This window comes from Myotis daubentonii, chromosome 4 (genome assembly GCF_963259705.1).
Source record: "Myotis daubentonii chromosome 4, mMyoDau2.1, whole genome shotgun sequence".
In the NCBI taxonomy this organism is placed as follows: domain Eukaryota; kingdom Metazoa; phylum Chordata; class Mammalia; order Chiroptera; family Vespertilionidae; genus Myotis; species Myotis daubentonii.
In genome coordinates, this window is record NC_081843.1 from 116,664,754 (window position 1) to 116,685,796 (window position 21,043).

Below are 21,043 nucleotides of genomic sequence, written 5' to 3' on the forward strand. Positions count from 1 at the left end.
TCTAGGACCCCACAGCTCACAGGAGCAGGGTGTCGGGGAGCTGCAGCCACACTCGCTCGGGCGTCGCTGAGCGGCTGTGGGTCCAGGGCGGCAGTGGGACCATCAGCAGTCACACCCCCACTGCTGTCCTCCACAACCCACCTGAGAATTGTCACAAACACGAATCTCCCAACACGGACTCACGTGCACTGCCTACGGCGCCCGGTAAGTGTCTGTTACGGAGAAACGGAGCTGGAGGTGAAGAGCGCACAGCAACAAGGAGCGAGCTCACTCTAGGGCCGAAGACCCACCGTGGGGTTGGCATGGGCAGCGGGGGCACCCTATTTCCGCCCTGCAGTCCTAGTGTTTGCTTCTTTCTCACAAAAGCTGAGGGTGGCAGCTGTCATCCAGTTTTAGGTCCCAGTCAGCTGAGGTTTGATTGCAATTAGTGTAACAACTGGAAGTCATTTCCTCTGAAGAGACCATGGAAAAATAACTTAATGGAAACAAATTAACATTGTGGAATTTCGATAGCCCACCCACATGCAATTTGAACACCGAATGCAAGCCTATCTAATAAAGAGGGATATGCTAACTGACCCTCCCACCATCACAAGATGGCAGTGCCCACAGCCAATAAGGGGGGAATATGCTAACTGACCCTCACACTGTCACAAGATGGCAGTGCCCACAGCCAATAAGGGGGGAATATGCTAATTGACCCTCACGCCATCACAAAGATGGCGGTGCCCAGTCCCCTCAGCCCCACTGCACACCTTTCTCCGGAGACCCCCAGTCCCTTCAGCCCCCCAGCCGCCCAGGGCTGCCCGAGGCTCAGGTAACCAGGGCCGGCTGAGGCTTGCACTGACAGCAGTGGCAGCAGCAGAGGTGTGATGGGGGCGTTGCCTTCCTGCCCGATACCCGGGTTGCCTCCCACCCCTGAGGGCTCCCGGACTGTGAGAGGGGGCAGGCTGGGCTAAGGGACCCCCCTCCAGTGCATGAATTTTCATGCACCGGGCCTCTAGTTACATAATAACTTTGATTTGAAATTAAATCATTTGGTACACTTTTCTAGAATTAGCAAAGTCCAATTTAATTTGTGTAAGGTACCAATATTATCCAGTTTTGGAAACAAAAGGCCTTGGCAATAAAGATTCATTTGAAAGTAATGCATTTTTACTCAGATTCATTTTCAATTTGTTACAGTTCATAAAATTACAAGTCAAAATCCTCATTTATGAACTTATAAAATGTATAAAACTTGACAGAAAAGTACATTATGGCTTTTTTATTAGTTTGGTGTGCAAATTTTCTCCAGTTTTTTCTTATCAGAATTATAAGTCAAAGGACTTATGTCTATATTACTATATAAACAGCAATAAAACTTGGTACTTTTTATACACAAGCAATTGGCAGAATTTATAGAAAAATGCACCAGGTATTACAGAGGAAAATGTTATACTGTAAATTTTGGGGGTTTCCTCAGAATCAACAATCTATTGATCATGCCCCTATATCTGAAAGCATCGTTCATTCAGTCATTCATTCAATAAGTATTGAGTAGGCTAAGGGCAAGCCACGGTGGTGAACTATATCAGAAACTCACGAAGGCATTAGGCCCACTACAGCCCCTCAAAATATCCCGTGGAAGTGCTGGGACCCAGGTCCCTTCTCGGGGACCCTGTGGAGCGAGCTCCTTACCCCAGGGCCATGGAACCGAGGGCACCGAGTTCTGCGGGATAAGGTCTGTGTTTCACTCATTATGCTCTGCGTTCAGAAGAGACAGGGCTGGTTTTCTTTGGGGAGAATCAAGATTCCCAAGGAGATGCCACCTGATGTTGGAGCGGATGACCGTCAGCCGTTCAGGGACGCAGGGACAAGATCAAAGACCCAAAGAAGAAAAACCACCCTGCCTTCCAGAAACAGAGTGTCTGGGTGGCTTCGAAGGTGGGAAGGAGGAGGAGGACTAGGAAGGTCCGGGTCAAACGCAGGCCTTGCACAGAGAGCTGAAGAAGGGGGGTCTCACAGATAAGGGGGGGACTCCAGGCTTCCAGACGGGCTGCTCACGTCATCCCCTGAGAAAGCTGACCCGGTGACACATAGTGTGTGGTGAGGACACAGCAAACGTGTTGCTTTTGGAAAGAAACGTTTTCAATGGGTCCGCATGTTTTACCTGTTTCTCAATAAGACACAAGAAAGTTGGGGGGTACAAGACTGGAGACGGTGGAGTTGGGCAGCTGGGTCTGCGGTGTCATGAGGCCACGTGGAAGGGGCCGCCCTGGAGCCACCCTGTCTTTGTGACCTTTTCTCTCTCTTCCCTTCACATGCAGACACCAGGGCGGTTTGCAGTTAGGGGACCATGTATTTTGGAGTAAGTCCTTCTCGGGCCTGAGGTCCCACCAGAGAGCGGTCACCAGCTGAGCTATCTTGCGCGGGTTGTTTACCTCCTTGGTCCTGCGCTGCTTAACAAACTGTCTTCCTCATAGAACCATGAACCTTAATGAGTAAACATACACAAAGCACTTATAAGAATGTCTGCTCTGTTCTAAGTGCCCAATTGTTTATTATTATTATTCTCGGAAAAACCAGGCTTCCATATTTTCTAACCCACCCCTTCCCACTGTCAAAATCTTAAGAGCAGTCTTCTTTTATTCCTCGAGCTGTTGGCACTTAGACACCACACCAAATATCTTAAAACCTACTTGTTTCCACGGTAACCAGGGAGCACAGAGGGACCACAGGCAGTGACCTATGCCCTCAGCCTCGTTGATCCCCATCTTCCTCCTGTGGTTGCCCCACAAGATGCTCTGCCCCATGACACCCGCTCTCGGTCCTGCTCCGACTCCCTGGTTGCCTCTCGCTGACCTTGGTTCTGGCTGCTCTTTCAGGTCAGTGCAGGCAGGTGCTCCCCACACTCCACCTTGGCTCCCAGTCTTCTCCATGGTCCCACTTTCTCCCGGGGCTTAAGCCAAACCTTCCAGCTGACGGTCGCAGACCTGCCCTCCACTCGAGTCTGCTGCGTTTCAACACCCCACGTAGACATCCTGTTCGCCGCAGCTCAGCAGCTCAGATCCAACCCACTTTGTACCTGAACACAAGCTTCACCCTCCCCATCCACGTGTGACACCCTCTTTAACTGGCAGCCGGGGAAAGCCTCAAAAGCACCTCACAAACTCCATCAGCTCTGCCCCTCACCCTAACTCAGGCGGCTGCCGCGGCGTCCGAGTGACCCTCCCGGGAAGCCCACGCCTCCTGCCAGCCTGGGACTAGCCAGGCTACTTAACCTCTCGGACGTCATTTCCCACACAGGAGAGATTCTGGAGAATGCTTGGGGCTGAGAATCCATGACAGCGTCTGTGACGCCGTCTGCACTGGGTGGTCAGCAAATGCTAAGCCTCGTGGCCATCGCGGTCACAGAAGGGCCTGCTCTTTCCAGTCGCCCCTTTCCTAACCCATTCTCCTACCACGACACTATTCACCCCGAACAGCGCCAGGGCCTGGAATCCCTCCTCGGCCCCCGGGGACAGGCCCCTCAGCACGCACCGGGTCCCCCAAGTGGGCACCCCTTCCGGAGTGCTCCCTCCCTCAGGCTCTGCCACGTTGTCTGTGACTGTGGACAGGCACTCCTCTTTGGAGAACAGCGAGCCCAGGAGTGCACGCACCGGGGTAACCCGGGCACAGGTGGCTCTCACTTGCTCCCAGGTGAGCCGCTCCACGGGCCCCTGTGCGTCATCTCCCCATGGGGTCCAGTGCCTGCCAGATGCACCTGCACCAGGCTCACCAAGGCCCCACCTGCTGTCCTGCCCCCGCCCCCACCCTCCTGATGCTCCCCCACCCTAAGCACAGGGCCTCCTCTAACTTGTCCCCACACTGTCTTCCTCGCCGTATCTCCATGGTCCCTGAATCAACCCAAACCTGGTCCCTAAAACCCAAATGCTCCTTCAGCACCTTTAGCTCATCTTCTACGAAATGAACCTGAACGCCCCCTTTCAGCTCTGCCCGGGCAGCCACAGGGACCTTCCCCGCCTGGGACTGCTGTCGGTGTAACGTGTGTGTCATTTATTTGGCAGCAATTCACATACTTTCATTCCTCCATCAGAGGAAGGAGGTACTCTCTATTCTGAGGGTTTGGGGTGAGGATGGAGACGAGATCCCTGTCAGACGACGGCAGTGCCCGTCCCGAGCTGCTCAGAACCTCCTGTCGGGAGACTGACCCTGGAGGCATCTATGTTCCTTCCCAAGCTCAGGCCGAGGCCGGGGCACTCACGGAGCCGCTCTGCCTGTGGAGGTTTCTCCCTGCTCTCGGTCCCACAGGCCACAGCACAGAGGCCGGGCTGGGAGGGGACACAGGGAGGGGCGCCCGGACCCCCGGGCTGAGGTGGACGGCTGTCTCAGCTATTCCACAGGGCGCCCTGTTTCCCATTCGTCACCATGCCTGGCACCCAGTACAGGAAGTGAATGCAGCGGAGGAAAAATGCTAATGGTCGAAAATACCCCATTAGATTTCCACTGCAAGGCAGCTCGTCCTAGAGATGAAGGGAAACGCATTCTGGCTGAAGGCCCAGTCGCGATTTTATAAGAGAATGAAGTGTCTGAACAAGCCCCGAGGAAGCACGCACCAAGGTTCTCCATCTGGTTAAAGGGAAAGCCCCACAATTCTTTTTTGTCGGTCATCTTTTAAAACTCACCCTTAAATTGTAGCTCATTTCTTTTTGAAGAAAAAGTTTAGGTCACATCAACAAGCTGAGCTCCATGAAAGGAGGTAAAGATGGTGGGGATCATGTTGTTTAGATCGTTTTGTTGTTTTGTTTTGTTTTGTTTTGTTTTGTTAGTGAGGCAGTTCAAAGAGCTGCTGTTCAATGTGCTAGAATTTTTTCAAAGACCTGATTTAATAATTTTGCATGAAGGCGAGTGATCTGTTATTTAAGCACAGAAATGAGGAAAGTGTAAAAACTCAACATCCTCCTGAGCAAGCCAACCAGCACGCACGGCTGGACACTTGTGTCGCATCCTTCACGTCTCTTCTCAGAGTGAACTGAAAGGCGTGCCTGTAGTTTACTTGTGGGCCCACCTGTACTCAGGGCGTTTGCCAACGTCTCTGCCGCTGCGCTGCCCGGCCATCCCGGCTGAGAGTCTACCCGTCCTTGGTCCCCACCCCCACGGGGCCTCCGGTCCTGAAACCTCCCGAGTCTCCCAGCCGTAACCTGGGGTTCCTCTGAGCATCCACCAGGGCTGGAGCATCCCATCCACGGATCTTCCCAGGTCTCCCCCACGCGTGTCTGGATGGCTCTCAGCACCGTTGCCTTTGCCTCGTGAGCCCCCTTCTCCATAATAACGAATAAAAGTTACATTTCACAACTGCATTTGGTAGAAAGGAAAATGCAGCCCAGGCTGGCCTCATTATGATATACCCATTGTTGTTATATTCATTCTTTAATTTAAAAATTAAGATTAGACACTTCCCAGGCCCCTGAACGTATCATGGGGCCGCGCGTCCGGCTCTCGGTCAGCAGCCCGGCTCGGAGCTGCGCTGAGATGCTCTCCCACCACCGCTTCCCTCCCAGGCCGGCCTTCAGGGCGGCACCTGTGAGCCCCTCCCGGCAGGTCCAGACCCCAGCCTGGCCCCGGAGAGAGCTCGCAGGGACTACGAGCCTGCAGTCACTGGGCAGGGTGGCCCCTCGACCGTGCGACTGTGAGTCCTGCTTTTTTCCAGTGATAACACTACACTATCATGGTCAGACCCACTGTTCCTATTTTTAGTGAAGTATTAAGGGAACAAAGTCAGAACAAACTGGTAATCGAGAGCCCAGAGACCTGTTTCCATTTTCAAAGTTTCCTTTGTCGATTAGCACTGTGTTTAGGAAAGGGTGTGTGTGTGTGTGTGTGTGCGTGCGTGCGTGTGTGCGTGTGCGTGTGTGTGCGCATGCTCACACACGTACAAAAACAAGCTGAAAGGGATCTGGAAAATAAGACTGACTTTGCTTCAGTCAACACATCAGATCACCCAGCTCCGACCACTCCACCTGCAGCTCACAAACCCACGGCCGCACCGCTCCTGAGCCAGCCCTGCGCGCATCCTCGTGAAATCTGTCTCCAGAGACCAAGCTGCACTTCCCTGGCCTGAAATCAAGTCGGAGGGACTTGCCAGCGGACGTTGCAGGAGCTGAGCCATCAGCACGGACCCTGACCTGCCCCGTGCCCAGGTGAGCGGCTTACAGACGAGGCTGCTCCCTCCTTAACCTGTCTCAGCCGAGGGGCAGCCACACCCACAGCCCCGGGTCACTTTACAGATGGGTCTTCCTACCTGGCCCAAGTCTGGAAGAAAAACTTCACTCTGTCTACAAGGCTCAACAAGCAGGGCTCCCTCAGCACATACTGTCTCCCAAGCTTCCAGGGTTTTAAACCAGTGACTTCTATGGCAGTGGCAGTGTCAGATGAAGTTTCTTGCAAACAGTGTCTCGATTTGGAGCCGTTCAGTGGTGTCTGGGAACAGGGGGAGCAGTCGTGTTGAGGGGAATAATAGCATTGAGGGGAGCGGTGGGTGTGAGGGGAGCGGTGGGTTTGAGGGGAGCAGTGGGTGTGAGGGGAGCGGTGGGTTTGAGGGGAGCAGTGGGTTTGAGGGGAGCGGTGGGTGTGAGGGGAGCGGTGGGTGTGAGGGGAGCGGTGGGTGTGAGGGGAGCGGTGGGTGTGAGGGGAGCGGTGGGTTTGGGGGGAGCAGGGTTGGGAAGCTGTGGGAAGAGTCACTGAGGCATCTCCTTCCCTGTCCCTCCCTGCAGGCTCCGGGCCCCCTACCATTTGCTCCGAGAGCCCCCTCGAAGCTGCCGCGAATTAAGGAACACAGAGCAGCAGGTCCTCAGGGTGCGTTGGAGATCCGTTACTATGGTGCGGTGACACATGCAATTTTCGCCGTGAGCACCTACGTCCTCACATGGAGCACAGACACCGCAGTAATGAAGTGAAACAGTAAAAAAAAATTAAAGATAATAATTCCTGACCTTCACTTGTGGTAAATAAATAATAAAAAACACAAAGCACATACGTACATACATCGAAATGACGCAACATTTTTTTATAAATAAACGGGAGATGGCGACGTAGCCACGTAACGACGTTCGTCGAGCCTGACGTAACCCGGGGGCTGTCGGTACAGCTCTTCACGGGGACCACTGCCATTTCTCACGTGATGGAGACATGCACGAAGCCATGTTAGTCACTGCCGTTACTGCTCTGTGACAGCGAGCTAAACAGCAGCATCCTCCCAATGGGACACAGGAAGCTCCCAATCTGCCCCAAGGCGGCCAGGACACAGCCCTTCGCCCAGAGCGTAGAGAGTGCCTTTTCCACTGGTCATCCCCCAAGGGTAACAGACGGCACTGCCATCCTATATAATAAAGAGCTAATGCGTTAATTAGACCGAACAGCAGAACGACCGTCCAGACATCCTTCCGAATGACCTCCGGACAAAGCCAGGGCTGCGAGGGGCTGCGAGGGCCAAGCCCCTTGCACGAATTTCATGCATCAGGCCTCTAATTGGATAATAAAATCAAACACAACTGAACACACACAGAACAAGCCAAAGCTTCTGATGTGCTGGGTTTTCACTCAGGAAACACACAGAAACTAAAACACAGTCGCACCCTTCAGCGAGGAGAGGCGTGCTCGCAGACAATTCAGGGAAGGTGCCAGCTAATGCCGGGCCTTCAGATGAGGTGTCAGATGCCCAGGGACTGCCCAGCTGCCTCATGGCCCTGGAATGCAGCAGCTGGTGGCTGGGGCGCAGTGTGGCCCCTTTCCAGGGACATTCCCAGCTCCCCCTCCCTCTCTCCACAGTGACACAGCACATTCTTGCTACCCACTGGCCATGATCTGCAGGGGCATGGAGGCCCTCCCAGCATGAGTCAGCAATACCAGCGGTTAAAAAGCAACTGGCCTGATGCTGATGTGAAGAATGAAAAAGGGGCGGTAGGAACACGATCCCCAGGGCACCAGCGAGCTCACACCTGTGCTGGGTGACACGCCCACTGTGAGGTCCCCAGCAGTTCTAGGTGGGGTTGCCAGGCAGACAGCAGAACACCCAGGTGTGTTTTGAATCTCAGATACACAGCAGACCATAATCTGGGGGATGTTAGGACATGGCCTTTCCAAGATCCCATCATCTCCAAAGCCTTCGTGGATCAATACTAATGGCACCAGCAGCGTTTATGGAGGCCTGCCCCCTCCCAGGGCACCTTCCCTCTGCTTGGCTTACCTCCCAGTTCCGCTCTGCTGCCCCTGCAGGTGATGTTGCCATGGCCCGTGTGGGTGAATGTGGCACTCGCCTGAGAGGAAGTCATTTCCTCAGTCAAATGCGGGGCTAGAATTTAAAGCTCCGATACCAACTCCTCTCCCCCAGAGCACTCTGACTCTCCGTTGTCCGTGACAGGATTTATCGAATTCTCTCAGCTTGCCCCCATTTACTTTGCTTTTCCCTCGCTCTGGCGTCTTGTGACACATTAAACTAGATGAGTTCTGGTTTAATTTTATCCTTCATTTTCTTTATGTGATGTGACACACTTACTGTCACAAAGGCTTTGGTTAACATACAGGTTTCATTAATGAAATATTCCAGCCTTGCAGCCCCAGAATAAACCCCACTTGGTCATGCTATATGATCTTTTAATAATTGCTGGGTCCGGTTTGCTAATATTTTGTTGAGAATTTTAGCATCTGTGTTCATCAGGGAATTGGCCTGTAATTCTCTTTCTTTGTAGTGTTTTTTATCTGGTTTTGGAATGAGGATAATCTGGCCTCAAAAAGAGCTTGGCAATCTTCCCTCCTCTTAAAATTTTTGGAAAAGTTTGAAGAGGATGGGTGTTAGTCCTTCTTTGAATGTTTGGTAAAACTCCCCTGTGAAGCCGTCTGGTCCAGGGCTTTTGTTCATTGGGAGGGTTTTTTTATTTTTATTTTATTACTGTTTCTATTGCACTGGTTGTACTCTGTCTATTTAGATTCTCTGATTCTTCCTGATTTAATTTTGTAACATTGTATGTTTCTAAGAATGTACCCATTTTGTCCAGATTTTCCAATTTGTTGGCATATTGTTGTTCATAATATTGTCTTACAATCCTCTGTATTTCTTTGGTGCCAGTTGTTACTTCTCCTCTTTAACTTCTGATTTTATTTATTTGGGTCCTCTCACTTTTTTTCTCTTGATGAATCTGGAGAGTGGTTTGTCAATCTTGTTTGTCTCTTCAAAGAACCAGCTCTTGGTTTCATTAATCTTTTGCATTTTTTTACACTCTGTTTTATTTATTTCTGCTCTGATCTCCCCGCAGGAGCTTGGAAAAGTTAGTTGACTCCTCAAACCTACAATTTTATCTTTTAAAAACAGATCTAATGATCCTGACCTCATCGTTTTGCGGTAAAGATTAAATAAAATGCCACTGACTCGAATCATACAGCATAATGCCTATATGCAGAGTATCCTTGGTAAGTATAGGTGTGGCTCTTAGTCTTGAAGACTTGAAGCATTAGAACATATTTCTAACCTCTCTGCCTCCATCTCTGCATGTGAGGAAGCTGTACTCCAGCACCTGGAGCTGGGACACAGGCATTCGTCATTTCCAGAAGACCCTCTGGTTCCACTACAGTTTGGAGGGGAGGGTGTTAAGGGTAATGAGGCCCTGGACGGGCACCTGCAGTCAGAAAGACTTGACCGAGCAGGAGCCCTGGCAGTGAGCACCCACATGGCCATACCTCTACTTGCCAAAGAACAACGGTCTCAGGAAGAGAGAGAGGGCTGGGGGCCTGGGACGGTGTCTTTAACGATGGCCGTCGTGTTTCGAGCAGACATGGGTTTAGACGGCTGATGGGCTGGGTGTCAACCTGAGAGGGGAGCCGGGTCCTGGTGGTCTCGGATCTGGGGCCGAGTGTCAGTGCAGGCTCCCGACACTCACTCACTGGAGCTGGAGGAGGCGGTGGGGGATGTGCGAGTGCATCCACAGGGCACTCAGACTTGCCTACGACCAGGAAGGAAGAGGCCTTGTGCTGGGCTGGGCCCTGTCTCTGCTGAAGAAGCAGGTGCTGAACGGGGTCGCGGATGAGACCCCTCCAGTTCTAATACTCTGTGCTCCTCTGAACTAGAAATCAAAGCAAATGAAAGGACTTATACACGAAAGAAGGAAATAACAGGAGAGAAAACCAAATCAAGTTTCTAAGTAAATGAACAAAAATGTTCATTCAGAAAGGAGGCAAAGGTGACTTGCCAAGATGGGAGGAGAAACTAATAAAGTGGAATAAGAACAAGAGCCTTTATCTGATACCTACACTTGTTTCTATGGAAAACAAAATCCCTCAAAGTGACTGCTTGGTAACAAATTTCTAACTGTCTGGTGACATTCAAGATAATGACTCCTGCAGGTGGAAGGTTCTTCAAAGGCTCTGGTTAGCACGCAGATTTACTAATGAAATATTCCCAAGGCAGCGCCGTGTCCCAGGAGTGAGCTGCTAACACAGACACACCGGTTAGATCTGTGTTGTCCAGTTCTTCAACATTCTCATGGAAATCACAACCCGAATTTATCTCTGAATAGGACACCTTCTCCTTGGTAACCCCCAGACAGCGTGGGGCATTCATAACTCATAAAGTGTTACCAGTTTCCATGTTTAAAATGAAGCAGAAAGTGGATACAAATTTAAAATAATAACAATGGTTTTTGTTTTACATTTTTAATACAGTACACTTTGGTGTCCGAGGGGCCACGCACCTGATAGGAATGGTGAAGGGACAGATGCCCTCAGTGAACAGAATGACATTTCTGCCCTCTGGTTTCCATGGCTACCAGCCCATATGAATTGCATTAGTCACACATCCCACCAGGAAAGAACAAAAGGAAATGGAAGAATAAATGGCATCAGAATGTCACAGAAATGGAAAAGTGGTGACAGACACGGTTTTAAAGGAACAGCATTTGTCACATCAAGAACTCCCTGCGCCGGGTCCCGGCCTCACCAGCGCCGTCGGGGCTGGGAATCTTGGGAGCAGAACCAGCATCTTGGTGGCTCTGTGGCAGTGAGGGCAGTCAGGACCTTCGGACACTCACAGAGACGCAGTCCCCAGCCACTCCCTCACCTCGTTCAGATGTCCAGGCGGCTAACGCGCCACCTCCATCTCTGACAGCTTCATGCCAAGTTGATCTTGACCCAGATTTTCTGAATGAACTCGACTGTCCAAAGGGGGGAAGTCGTGCCCCATCATGAACCAATTTTGTGGCTTAATTCAAGTTGCCTCGTCGCACCGCAGTTATTAATATAGGTGGGTGCTGGCTTTTGTTAACATACTTAAATGATACTGTTCTAAATATCAGGTTAAGGTCTTCTGCCTACTTATAAATAAGTACTTGCCTGAAAAACAAAATGAAAGTGAAACAGCGTCGAGGATGGCTCCTAAGCGAAACTCACCATCTTCTGATGAAGTGCAGACACAGAAACCTAAGAAGCAACCTGATCCTCAAATCGAGGCCAGGAATCCCTGCCAGATACGGGTCAGCTCGTGCTTATCTGATCAAATGCAGTCTCTCTACTAACTGTGTGAGCATCTGCCTAGACCTGCCCCCATGACCTCTCACCGTGGCACCGTGACAGGGCACTCGGTGAAGGACTGAGGAGTGGATGGAGGAGTGAGTGTAAGTCTGGCTGCCGCTTCCGTTCCCTCGCCTTCATTTTACTTATTGCAGCCACCAAAATAAAAGGGAACAGAAATAAAAAACACACCACACTTTGAGATGCTCAAGTAGAGTAAATCTGTACGCATCAATGCCAATTAGTGCTATGTTTTTTAGATGCAAAAACTAAAGCCTGGGGTTTGTAGCAATGGCCCTGCCGAGGTGGGGGCGGGTGTGTGTCATTTGGGTTAACCAGGCGCATCACAATGACTGCCGCTGGGTATCCTGGCGGACACAATGTCATGGAAACCTTACTTCCTTGGTGCATCTCTAACCTTTGTGAGAGTGTAATTCCCACATGAATCTCTGCCATTTGGTTAGCGATGCTGCCGGGATTTTTAACAAATCTTGATGTTCCCAGTCCTGCAGGTATCTTCCTTCCACCTCTTGCAGATGTCCCGGCAGATTTAAATGTCACCCCCATCTCTGATAGCTTCACACTAAGTTGTTCTGGAGCCAGATTTTCTCCATGAACTCGGACACTCTGCACTTGTCTCCATCCTTTCTCCAGGTGCCCTCCTGTCCCCACTGCACTCAGACCCCTCCCTCCTCCTTTCTCTCTGGGTCCTCACAATCCTAGGCCCTCCAAGACGCAGAGAAACCCAATCTGGTCCCTCAGGCGCACCTGGTATTTCCATTTAAAATTAGCCTCTGAGTGATGGGCTTGGGAAATGCAGGTGCCCACAGCCTGGTAGGAAAATGTCCTCATTTACAAAGGGTTCAGGCGGCTCTGGGCCTTCCCTGCCCGTCTGGCATCTGGGCCAGTCACTAGTCGGCTTCACTCGTTTCCCCTGGACACACTCCGCCTCGGCCATTAGGACGCAGGCACTCTGTTCGTGAGGGGCTGTCCACCGGAGTGGGGTCCCTCTGTAAGGGCCCCTCGAGGGCACTGGACTGTTTGCTGGTATGGCCGTTAATGCTGCATTTCCTGTCAAGCCCCCCAGGCTCCCTGCCTCTCCCAGCCTGTTCCCTGCTCAGCTCACCCTGCGGGCGGGCACCCAGGAAAGCATGTGGGACGTCCCATCCTCCCGGAGGCGATGTCTCATAGCTTCTCCCATCCTCCCCACCCACCACTCAGCAGCCAGGTGCGAAGATGACCCCTGGCTGCCCCACAGGAAGGAAGGTCCCTGGACACTGAGCCTGTCCAGCCTTTAGCTGCTTTGCACGAATGCCGCAGAGCTAAGATGGCACTACAGGAGCCTGTTCTGACCACGGTTTAACAGTCGCATGCACTGGAAACAATACAAATAATCAGCTATGTCCCTTGATCGAGGACTCTGCACAGTTTCCGAAATGGAGGAGCCACTTTGTAGATAACTACTGAGTGAATGAACCTCAAAGCCTGGGACTAAGTGATGAGAAGAGGACAGGGGACAGGAAAGAGAGGGAAGGGGATGACAGATACTGGAATACCAACCAAGTGCGGTAACTAATTTCTTCTCTAATAGTAGATCTTCTGGACTCCACCAAATATATGAGGGTTAACCTGTTTATAAAAAATTGTTGAGCAAAACTATCTTATGGAAAATCCAACACTGAGTTGTACAGAAACATATGACATGGGCTTTTCTTACAGGGAATCCCAGTGAAGGGAGAAAATGAGCCAAATGAAATAACCGGAGATAAACAACTTTCCAAAACTTATGGAACAGAGGAGTTGGGAGATGAGGAGGAAAGGTGTTGATGGGAAACACACACCTGTGCACAGCCCTGCGACACACACTGACGGACACGTGCGAGGAGAAACTGCTGAAATAGACACATCATTTAGACGCCTCGGGCAGCCAGGTGCAAACAGGAACGGAACCCCCTCCTTGGCCCCGCTCCCTCCGGCTTCGCAGGCAGCCCTCTCCTCCTTTAAGGCAATTCCAGTGCCGGCAGCGCTTCTGTGGTTGAAGGGAATTCCCAAGGGTGGTTTGAATATATGTAAATATTACCTTAAAGTCATATTGAATCCATTCCCCAGCTTTACTTCATATTGAGGCTATTTTAGTAGCAAATATTGGGTTTTCTCTTTCAAACCAACTGCCCGAAGAAATAGAAAGGAAGTGACTGGCATAGCAATTCCCTGTTATTTGACTGGTTGTCATTCATTCATTTCAAGCGAAGAACAAACACCCACAAGTCTCTGCTTCTGGAAGCACACTGCCTGGGCCTCGGTCGGTGTTTCGGACGAGGATTTTCTGTGGGCGTCTGTGCTTAAAGGGCAGCCAGTGTGCACTTTATATAAAACGTAACAGAGGAACTTTTCTTCAACGTCTCTGACACGAGCCTCCTGCAGTCTCGCGGGGACCCTGGCAGGTGATGAGCAGTATCTCGGTGCTGCAAGTCGTACTCTGCTTCCAGCTGAGCCTGGGAACGTGTCTTCTGCATCCCAGTGACGGGCAGAAAAGGAGGTGGGCTTTGCCCTGAGCACACGTGTGCGGTGCTGATGGCTGGGTTACTGTGAGAGGCACGCCCGCCTTGCACAGCTCTGCGTGCGCTCCCCCACTGCTCCCATGGGAACCACAGACCCTGCGGGCTCAGGGGTGAATGGAGCATGTGGAGCCTGAGGGAGGGACGTCCCTTCCGTTTCCGATGACACCAGCCTCTCGTGTCCCCTGGGCCCCCTGAGAGCAGCCTCTGCGCTGCAGCCCTGCTCGGGTGCGACCTCACACCAGGCCGAGGCGCGGCCACGCGGGCTGTGGGCTGTGGGGGGAAGGAATCCTCCACACAGACTGTCATAGGGACGACGTGGAGGCCTGAGCTTCACTGCCTCCCTCCAGGCGGACAGAACAGCAGGAGCACGCGTGCCTGGGGGAGTGCACGTCTGCTCAGGATCAGTGAGAGGAGCCGCACCCGCGAACCCTGGAGAAGCTGGTGAGGAGGAGGGTTCTGTGCGGAGCTTCCGGAAGCCTCGCTGTCACTCTACTGAGAGCAGCAGCCTTTTTCTCGACTAAAGCGGGAAGCAAACATCTTCTTTCAGGCTTTTATATGAGGATGTGAAATGACAGTTTAAATGTTTGAACATGAGATGGTTCTACGACAGGAGAAAAATAAAATGAAAAGTTGTTTTAGTCAAATGCAGCATAGTTTCGAGAGGCCTGCTCCTCTCCTGTGCAGAAGGGAGGTATGTGCTTGCTGGAGCTGTGAATATTTGGATTAAATCCTTCTGCAAATCAAAAATAGATGCTTTAGGAAATGAACTTTAATGACTTTTACACAAAGTCATAAAAGTCACACTATGCATGAACATATCTGTTCTTACAGCAAAGTATCTTCGTTTCCAGCAGGGAAAAATGTAATAAAATTTTTTTTAAATGAGAAGAACTTACAAAAAAATGGAACGCATACCCACACCAGCATATTGTTCATTTCCCAACATAATACAAAAGTAACTGAGAGCAGGAAGATGGCTCCGTAGGGTTTTATAAGGAACTGCTGCCCGCCAGTCAGAACAAGCAGCACAAGCTCACGGTGCATCCCCCGGACGGCGCCGACATCCTCCTCCTCGTGGTTTTGGGTCGGGCTCCAGGTTCCCTGGCCGCGGTGACATCTTAGCCCTTAAAGACGGCCCTTCACCGAGGCACAGGCTCAGCCCAGCGAGGACAGGGAGCTGGTTCTTCCTTCACCAAAGGGGGGGGGGGAGTGGCTGGGAGGTGGTATTGTTCCTTTTCCTCCTAAATAGGACCAGCACTTTTTGAAATTAAGGCCAAAAAAAAAGTGAGCCTGATTCCTGGCAACCAGACAGCATCTATAATCTACTTCAGCAGATTTCTGCTGAGAACATCTGCCCTAAAGGAATGTTAGACTAAGATTGATGGTCACTTTCCAAAAGGAATTCCTGTTTCCCTTACACACACACACACACACACACACACACACACACACACACACACACACACACACACACGCTTATCTGGCAATCCTGAGAGAGCCCAGAGAAACCTGGGAGAACAGAGTGAGATCCCCGCCCACCCCGTCACTCCCCCTCCCCCAGGCGGAAAGGAAATGGGCTTGAAGTTATAAACAACCCCATGCTTGCAGCTGCGTCTGAGTCTGAAGCCAGTCACACTGACTACTGTTCTCATCTCGGGCAAACGTGCCAGAGACACAGCCCAGAGGAGAGGGCTCTGCTGAGGGCAGCCCTCGGCCAGGGCCGAGCCGTAGGTCCCCTCGGCCGCTGTGTCTCGCGTGGTTACCATCGTGCTGACAACGTGTTTATTAGTAACTGTGGGCCTGTCACATCAGATAAGATCTCAGGGCCAGAACGTTGAGTTTGGACAGCTGTATATTTGCAGTGGCTCCTCAGCCGCTGCTTCCTGGGGCGTTCACCTAGCTAATCCACCATTTCATCCTTGACTGAGCTCTTTCCAGGATCCCCGTGGCTGAGGGGAGAGAGCTGTGAGTCCCTGAGCGCACGGAATAGACATACTTCCAATCAGGGCTCCGTGGACCCCGGGTGGCTCTCCAAACGACGTGCGAGTTAACACACAAGTCCTCTTCCCGGGTGAACAGGCACAAACTCAATTCCAAGAACACACAAAGCACAAAACTGAGGAAAAGCAGGAGACGTGGCAGAACCCAACTCACGACTGCATTCCAGGGAAGCGGCCCGAGGGGTTGTGTGCACGCTGTGCTTGTCATTCTACTGAGAACCCTCTGGGATGCATAAAGTCTACATCCAAAGTTCTCCCCTCAGTATCGGAGCTGCTGATTGTAAGTTAGGTGAGAGGAGCAGCCTCTTCCCAGCTCCCAGGAGGCTGCCTGGCCCCCTGAGCACGGGCACCACCCACCTGGGCCCCTGAGAACGGGCACAGCCACCCCTCAGCCCAAGGGGGTGCCTGCGTAAGGGAGACTCGGCTGGAAGCTGTGCGCGGACTCCCGCTACCTGACCTGCACTATCAGGTGGTGAAAGGGAAGCTTCCTGGAGACCTGGTGTGAGTGGGTAGCCACCTTTCTGTTTCACCGTCGTGTGCATTCGGTTTGCACTGAAGCTTAGTTAAGAGAAAATCTTTCTCCAGGCTCTGGGAAGAGCAGCTGAGCACGGCTCATTCCGCCTCTACTGGCGCAAGGTCACCCAGCAACAAGCCCAAGCGAAGATGACATCAATTCGCAGGAACTCACAGAGGACGGACTCGTCACAGCCGCCCACTCCACCACAGAAAATGATCCCAAAGACAACAATTTGCTTCCGATTACGACCTCCAGAGTCAGAGGATAGAGCCGCAATAACAAGAGAAGAGTACAAATTAGGAGCCCGGAGGCGAGGCGAGGGAATGACGGAGAAGCTCCCCTCTTCTCAGCCTCCTGATGTGTCCCTGCAGCCCCCCAGGAGCTGGACGCCGCCTGTACCTTGATGTTGGATTCAAAGTGACCCTGGATGACCTATTATTTACCTTTTTATGAGCTAGAATAATGAGTGGAACCTACATAGAACGGTGCCCGAGACTGGAGGGGTGAACGTGGACTAGGAAGGAACTCTCCCCCTCACTCTTCCCGTCCCCTCGGGAAACCTGTGTCGCCCTGGAAGGTGTTCTGTGTCGGCTCCACGCTCCTCCTAACAGTCACCTCCGTGCCTGGCTCCCTGCGGGTCCCCTTCCTCTCAGCCGTCAGCAGTGATACCCGACGCAGGGAGTCCGCTGCTGCCTCACACTGCACTGCTGACTCCCTCCCACGGGGGAGCAGCTCTTTTCCTTCAACGTGGAATTCATTCCATCTCCCTACCGTCTCTGCTGGTGAACATACTCTTCCCCAGGTGTGATCTCCGGAGCTGAGCCGTGTTTCCACCAGATGAGCTCTGCTCTTACTGTTTCCTCTCGTGGAATCGCAGGGGGAAGAATGCACGGCCCCAGCGTGGCTTTCTGAGACCATGTGGCCCGGGGACAAGTCTGCCCTTATAAGGAAGTCTGGATGACTACCTAATAGACCGACTCCCTTAGACTCTCGGTTCCAAGCCGTGTTTCTCCCAAATCAGTTCCCTCAGCAACACAGCGGTGGGCGAGGAGGGTGCTGCTGTGCAATGAGACAGGAGCTCCACCGAAGAGGAGAGGACGAAGGACTCACAGCGGATCCTCCCGGGTCGCTAGGAGAGCACAGCAGAGAACGTTCTGCCTGACTGCCGTCTGCCCGTGCTGCTGATACCCCATGGGTGTTGCGACGTGGCCACACCCCCCAGGCCGGCCGTGCTTCCTGAGCCAAAGCTCCTGAGGACACACCGCAGAGCCCTGCCCAGGAGCACGGCCGCGGAGAAGTTCACGGAAACGTACTTCCAGGTCAAAATGTATTTTGTTCGAAACGCACAGTTAGTTATTTTCAGAGAAGCAAAATGGAAGGATAATGCCTACACTTCATTATGTAAGAAAAGCAAAAGAAAGATGAGCTGAAAATGAGTTTTTAAGGATGGGATGCATTTCTCAGAGGGATCTGACTCAGCTGTTTAATTGTGAAAGAAAAACAATATTAGCATTTAAGTTAATTTGCCCAAATCTGACAGAAATCTTTAAGAGGTATTTTGAAATAAACTTTAAGTTGAGCAATCTCAAATGAACCGTCAGAAACAATCTCATTAAACATATTCCAGGGCGTGTGGAATGAGGCTCACTTCTTTTCTTTAAAACAGCACTTTGCCGATGGAAGAGTGGTGCCTTCTTGCCCTGTCAGCATGTGCACCTGGTCCCTGGGCAGGTCCTGCTTGGACTGTGATGGGCGTGCCTGGGGCCACTGAGAGCAGACCTGCCACTGGGACTCAAGGTCACATGAGACCAAAACTCTGCCTTTTGTTCTCTCAGACAGTGAACATGTGAATGGGAGAAAAGGGTTTAAATCCACGTTTAATCATCTTACCTGATAATAGACAAACATGCAAATTGACCATACCTTCGCTATGCCCACCAGCCAATCGGATGAGTACGCAAATTAACCAAATATGGCGGTTAATTTGCATACGTAGGCGCCCGGGGGCAATCGGAGCCTGCAATCAGAGCTGAGGGGTCCCCTGCCCAGGCCTAATGCCTCCGCCATAGGCATTGGGCCTGGGCAGGAGCAGAGCCGGTGATGGCAGGGAGCAGGGAGGGAGCCGGCAATGGTGGGGAGCAGGGAGGGAGCCAGTGATCACGGGGAGCAGGGGCGGAGTCAGTGATCGCGGGGAGCTGGGGGTCCCCTGCCCAGGCCTAATGCCTCAGCCACAGGCGTTAGGCCTGGGCAGGGGTGAAGCCCATGATGGCGGGGAGCAGGGACGGAGCCAGCGATTTTGGGGAGCTGGGGGTCCCCTGCCCAGGCCTAATGCCTTGGCCAGAGCCATTAGGCCTGGGCAGGGGCGGAGCCAGCGATCGCGGGGTACAGGGGCAGAGTCGGCGATTGTGGGGAGCAGGGGCCGAGCCAGCAACTGGTGTGAACTACAGAGGAAACACCTTTTCTGACTGCTCATTGGCTAAGCTCCCTGTATGCCACTGGTAATATTCTTAGTAACTTGGGTAATAAGAATCCAATATGGTGATCTAGGGTTTTTCCACCACACTCCTGGCAAAAAAAACGAAGGTCCACTGCTGGAGGGCTAAGAAATGTCATATCCTGTCCTAGCTGGTTTTGCTCAGTGGATAATGCTTCGGCCTGCCCACCACAGGGTCTGGGTTCAATTCTGACCAAGGGCACGTACCTAGGTTGCAGGCTCCTCCCTGGCCCGGGCCCAGGTCAGGGTTCATGCAGGAGGCAACCAATCAAAGTGTTCCTGTCACTTTGATGTTTCTCTCTGTCTTTCCCTTTCTCTTCCACATTCTCTAAAAATCAATGGAAACATATCCTCAGGTGAGGAGAAAGAAAGAAGAAAAGAAAAGAAAAAAAAGAAAAGAAAAGAAGAAAGAAAGGAAGGAAGGAAGGAAGGAAGGAAGGAAGGAAGGAGAGAGGGAGGAAGGAAGGAAGGAAGGAAATGAAAGAAAAGAAAGAAAGGAAGGTCATATCCTATGAAAGACACATCTTGAAAATGCCCAAAGAAAGTTGTCATTTTTTCATGGTGAAGGGACTGGAGTCCATGTTGATGAAAACATCCTGGTGGCTGTGGTGACTGGCAGTGGCTGCAGCAGCGGGGTGATGGGGCTGGTGCCTTCCCCTGATCAGCCCGGTCGCCTCCCACAAAGGGAGGTCAGACTGTAGCTTAGGCCCACTCTCCAAGGGGAGCAGGGAGTGGGCCCAAGCCATCAGTAGGACATCCCTGAGGGCTCCCAGTATGTGATAGGGGGCAGGCTGGGCTGAGGGACCCCCCCCCTCCAGTGCACAAATTTTTGTGCACTGGGCCTCTAGTTTAAACTATAAAATCCTGACAGCAAAGATCTCAGCTGAATTATTAAATGAGACACACAAACCATCTAAATAACTAGCAAAATAAACAAGACTCCACTTGACTTTGATGTTAAATACATTTAGCACGTTGCTTCTCTGCTGTGATTTCTGTAATCTGGCTCAACCTCTCTTGTTAAATGCCTTTAAATCTGTTCTCAAATTTTGGCTCAAACGTTTTTCTTCCTCCATGTGTCATATGCAGTAAATGCAGGTGGAGAGAGCCAGGGTTTATGTAGACGAATCAGTAAAAATTTGGAAACATAGTACTGGGAGTCTGAGCAAACAATCAGACAAGGAAAATATATAAAAGGTATTCAAATTGGAAAGAAAGAAGTAAACTTTTATTATTTTCAAATGACATGATACTGTATATGGAGAACCCTAAAGATTCCACCAGTAAATGAATTCAGTAAAGTAGTGATACAAAATAAATATCCAGATATTGGTTGCATTTTTATACATCAATAATGAACTATTAGAAAGGAAAACATAAAATAATCCCATTTACAATAGCATAAAAAAGATTAAAATTCCTAGGACCAAATTTAATCAAGGATGTAAACATCTATACTCAGAAAATTGTAAGACACTGAAGAAATGGAAGAAGATACAGATAAATAAAAGTATGTATCATACTCATGTACAAGAACTAAAATCATTAGTATGTCCATACTACTCAAAGCAAACTATAGATTAAATGCAATTCCTATCAAAATACCAATGGCTCATTTCACAGAACTAGAACAAATAATCCAAACATTTATATGAAACCACAAAAGACCCTTAATAGTCAAAGCAATCTTGAGAAAGAACAAAGTTGGAGGAATCATGCTACCTGACATCAAATTATACTACAAGGCCACAGTAATCAAACAGTATGGTATTGGCATAAAAACAGACTAAATCAATGGAACAGAATAAAGAACCCAGAAATAAACCCACAACTATATGGTTAATTAATATTTGAAAAAGAAGGCAACAACATATAATGGGTAAAGATAGTCTATTTAATAAGTGGTGTTGAGAAAATTGAAAAAATATATACC